Source organism: Myotis davidii, unplaced genomic scaffold (genome assembly GCF_000327345.1).
Source record: "Myotis davidii unplaced genomic scaffold, ASM32734v1 scaffold663, whole genome shotgun sequence".
NCBI lineage: Eukaryota > Metazoa > Chordata > Mammalia > Chiroptera > Vespertilionidae > Myotis > Myotis davidii.
This window is the reverse complement of record NW_006295816.1, coordinates 5,931,039-5,935,888: the sequence shown is the minus strand read 5'-3', so window position 1 is coordinate 5,935,888 and position 4,850 is coordinate 5,931,039. Positions and strand designations below refer to the sequence as shown.

General features: G+C 47.1%; 1 long non-coding RNA gene across 6 annotated transcripts in view; it reads left to right on the top strand.

Annotated features, from left to right (window-relative positions):
* Positions 1-4,850, top strand: part of LOC102766554 — a 32,094-nt gene that overhangs the window by 24,936 nt on the left and 2,308 nt on the right. For all 6 annotated transcript variants that reach the window (XR_001515035.1, XR_436011.2, XR_436008.2 and 3 more), the window contains 2 exons: positions 141-330; positions 1,470-1,636. This is a non-coding gene — a long non-coding RNA (uncharacterized LOC102766554). The remainder of the gene's footprint in view (positions 1-140; positions 331-1,469; positions 1,637-4,850) is intronic.

The following is a 4,850-nucleotide window of genomic DNA, read 5'->3' as shown; positions in this document are numbered from 1 at the left end:
GCCAAATCGGTTAGAGCTCTAGTTCTCTTTAGACCGGATAAATGTTCCACAGATGTTCCTGTCTGGATCAGGAAAGGAACTACAACTTCCCCTGAGTCAGTTAATTTTAAACATTTTGGTCCTCCTTCTGTTTAATTTAGGATTCATGTACCAGAAAGAACCCAAAACTCCAGAGATTGATCCTGGGGCCATAATTTCCTGAAATGTTCAAGGAAGAATAAAGGAAACACTCATCATGGCCACACTGAGTCAGAGATCCATGAGGAAATGGGGCCTAAAATGTAAAAGGCTAAATCCTTAATCACCCCCAGGAGAAGTTGGAAAACCTCAGTAAGTATATTGGTAAAATTCTTTTGGGGAAGTTTTTTATGTTCCTGTAAAAAAACAACAACAAGCCTGATAGCACAATATCAAGCCTTCAACCTTTAGAGGGGGAGGTGCCAGTTGTCACTTAACGCCTCCTTATTCCAAATCCACCCTTCATTACTTTTCTTGTGACATTAGAACATTTCTTCATTGCCAGCAGGCTCAATTGTTGTCAGTAGGGGGTGCTAGAGGGCACAATTCATCCATGTGAGCAGGTGGTGTCCAACCATGGCCTCTTCCTACTAAGAACCCCAGTTGTAGGGGACTCTTGCTTGCCAGGCAAGGTCCATAGTATTCTGCCTGCCAGCCTCAGCTTCTGACTGTGTACCAGCTCTGGCCCAGATGACCCAGTGAACTTCCCTGTCATCCAGTGGTGGCAGTCACACCCAAAGAGACCTGTGTCCCAGCTTTAGGGAGGGGCTCCCTCCCACCCCAAGCTATTTCCTCCTTTGAGTACTTTCCCTCTGTCAGAGGGTATTCTTTAGCTGTAGCTTTATTGATACTAGAGGCCTGGTGCATACATTCATGCACGGGTGGGATCCCTCAGGGTGGCCTGTGGGGATTGGGCCGAAACCCACAGTCCAACGCCACCTGCAGCTCCTACCTGCCACTCCCGCTCATCCCGGCCCCACTGCCTTCCACAGGCTCGCGCCCAATCAGTCCCGATCGGGAGAGGCTCACACCGCCACAGCAGCACTTGTGAGCCCAGTGTTTGGTGCCCTCCCAAGGGGAGTGGCCTGCAGGATCTGACCGAAACTGGCTCTCCGACATCCCCTGAGGGGTCACAAATTGTGAGAGGGCGCAGGCCAGGCTGAGGGACCCCACCAGTGCACGACCGGGGCCAGGGAGGGACCACAGGAGGGCTCCAGGATGTACCTGGCCCATCTCCCTGGTATGTGGGCACCAGGATAACATTGAGGGGTTGGTGCTTTGGTGGGAGGTTGTGCCCTGAGGCGTCTGGAAAAGGAGATTACTCTGACATTCCAAAAGTACGTTATCACCGGAGGTCAAGGGCCTTGGTGGTCTCTATGGATTGTCTCCTGACTTACCTTGTTTGCTATTGGCATTTATGTAATTGTGGCTTGTCACCTTGTATCTTCCAGGGATGGTCTAGAGCCCCACAGGGTCATGGAGATGCTCAAGAGAACATCACAGGGCTCTTTCCATCTGGGTTCTTGGTGGAAATGGCTTGTCATAGACCCTGTATCCTGCTGGAACCTGTGTGTTGTATGTCGTCTAGGATGGCCCGGGCTGCAAAGGAATCCAGGACGTGAGTACTTGACAATGAGATAGTAACAGACAAGTAAGAAAGCTCATGGTTGAAGTGACACTAGTGGAGTACCAGCTGGAATGATGTTGATGTGGCTTGAGTTCCCACATCTGGTGGGTTGTGGGATTGCAGCATTAGTGTTCATCTTGATCTTTGGAAAGGTTTTAGGCCGTGTAAAACTTGCTTGTTGCAGTTTTATTTGATTTGCTTAGTGCCATAGTGTTGCTTCTAGCTCATCAGAGCTTTGGAGGTTGGAAGAATGTGTGGTTTGTAACTTATACACATGTTGAAAAAGGTTTTCCCATGAAATGAGAACATTAGTCTGAGTTTAGATGTGAGCCTATCTTTTCCTGGGGAAGAATGCATTTTTGGGAGTTCTTCTGTGATGGCATCTGCCTTCCAGTAGGGGTCGCTGTATACTACCCAGAGGAAAAGCTTAACAACTCAGACCCAGTGGATGGCTCCCAGTGTCCTCCCTCTCTCTGCCCCCCCCCCCCCACCACCACCAGTGGCAGAAGAAAGGCGGTGCACACAACGAAAAGCTAATAAATAGGAAAACCCAGGGGCATACCTCGCACGTTTTATTCTATCACGCTCCTTCCTCCAATTGTGCACTAAGATGCCGGATCTGGTGAGCAGGGGAAGGAAGGAGGGATCTGGAAACTGTGGGTTGCCCGTTTTAGTGGAAGTTGAATAGATAGGACAAGATAGCAATCTGCTAGTGTTCAGGCAGCCTTTTCTATACAGGAACCCCATTTTGTTATTGTTCCTACACTGGGAAATGACGGGGTCTAGGGATGGGACAGGGAGGGTACTCGTAAATATTTACACGCAGGACTGCTTCATCTCAAACATTTACCTTTACATACGTCAACTGCTTTAACTTACTAGACAGAGCTTTCCCAGGCAGAAAAAGTCATGCTTACAAATCCAGTGCACCGAGCTCCTATACTCAGAACAAAATAGCATTTGAGAAGCATTCCTGAGGTCAGGCTGTTTGAGTGGAGGGATGGTCAATACAGGGAAACATCAATTAACATTTCAAAAAAATGCCTCCCCGCACCCCACTCCCCACCCCCTTCCCCTGGTCCATTACCAGTGCGATGTGACCACTGTCTCTTACACAGATGTTCCCTCTACTTTTTGCCTTTTGTGTTCATCATAGCTTGTGTAACAGAGGAAGGGAAGTTGCCATTTAATTTTTTTAAGTGTGTGTGTGTGTGTGTGTGTGTATATATGTATACTTTTTTTTTAGAAATATATTTTTTTATTGATTTCAGAGAGGAAAGGAGAGGGAGAGATTGAGAGAGAATCATTGATCGGCTGCCTCCTGCATGCTCCCTACTAGGGATTGAGCCTACAATCCCAGCATGTGCACTGACTGGAATCAAACTGTGACCTCCTGTTTCATAGGTCAGTGCTCAAGTACTGAGCCACACCAGCTGGGCAAAAGTTGCCATTTTAAAGAAGGCAAGGGTTCTTAACTTGGGGATCAATGATATATATAGTTCAGGGAACTCTGAGTGTGGATAGGAAGAAAGTTTACATTTTTATTTTCATTGGCAAAATTGGCATCTCCTTCGATTATGGATGTAGGCAACAAAAGACAGCAATATTCGCAGGACCTGTCGCAGGTATCTTGAAATATCACTCACACTCATTATTTCAGGGTAGCTGTAAGATCTGTCACTAGATCTTCTACATGTGTTAATAATGGAATGCATGTATTACTATAACATAAAGGTGTTTAAAAATAACTATTTCAGAATACATTTTAAACTTTTTATTTTAAAATTCCCTTAAGATTCCTTATGTAACTTCCCCCGGTTTCCCCCAATGGCATCATCTTGTGAAACTATAGCACATCACCACATCAGGAAACTCACATAGGCACAATCCATGGGGCATCTGCAGGTTGGCTGTGCACTCATTGGTGTACATATGTGCATGTGTATTTAGTTTGATATGATTTTGTCACACGTGTAGATTTGTGTGATCACCAGGACAGTTCCATCACCGCAAGGATCCCTCATGCAATCACCCTTTTATAGCCAGACACTCCCCGTCCCCTCCCTCAGCCCTGCCATTTACTATTCTGTTCTCCATATCTATAATTTTGTAGTTTTAAGAATGTCAAAACATGGAATCTGTGACCTTTTGAGGTCTACATACTTTCAAAAGTATGTAACCTTTTGAGATTGGCTGTTTTTCATTCTGTATACTTCCCTGGAGAGCTTTCCAAATTCTTGTGTAGATAACGGTTTGTTCCTTTTGTTCTTGAGTAACGTTCCATGGACACGTACTCAACTTGTTCAATCATTTGCTCACTGAAGGACATTTGGGTTATTTCCAATTTGGGGCTATAATTTGTTTTTAAACATATTTTGTTTTATGGGTTAAAAACATTGTTCTGAGATGGAATCCAGGGCTTTGCTACACCGCCCAAGGGACTCATTGTTGCAAAAATGTAGTTGTAAAGGGGGGAAATCTGTACCTCCACCTTGTTCCCTTCTATCCAGAGGAGCTGGGTGGGAAGGGGGACAGAGAAGGGCAGTGTTTCAGAGCCTCGGCCAGGTGTTTTGTGCTGCTGGGGGAGACCTGGGGCAGATGGTCTGACATCGCAGCCACGTCACTGAGCTGACCTTCATGTAATGAGGGGAGTGGGCGGGAAGGAGAGGCAGAGGACGAGGACGGACAGAGGAAGAATGAGAGGGGCCCAGGCACACGGCAACCTGAAACCCCACTATTGTCCCCAACCTTAGGAATATCTGTCACACTCACCGATGAGTCATGTGAGTGCTTTTCAGGAGACAAAGTAGTGACCGCGCTGAGTCCCACACCTGAAGCTGCAGGGTCAGGGGACAGCTGTGGGGGGTGAGCTGTGAGTGGGTGGAGAATTGTAGGGAGGTGATTCCCTGCCAAAGGTAAGCCCCCATCCCATTCTGTGATCTCAGCTGACACTGAACTACATTTATTTTATTAAATGTATCTGGAGGAGTCAGGATGCACACTGTGATGGCCACGGAGCGAGCATCACAGCCCCCAAGAACAGCCCCTGACTGGGAGGTTTCAGGTGGAATTTGTGCTGTCTCCAGCCCTATCTAGTACCTGGCGGCCTTGACAGAAGTCTAGTGGCCAAGTGTCAAGAAATGCCAGTAGTTAGGTGGAAGATGCAAGAGCTAGGTCAGTGGTGAACAAGAGTCTGCAGGAGGCC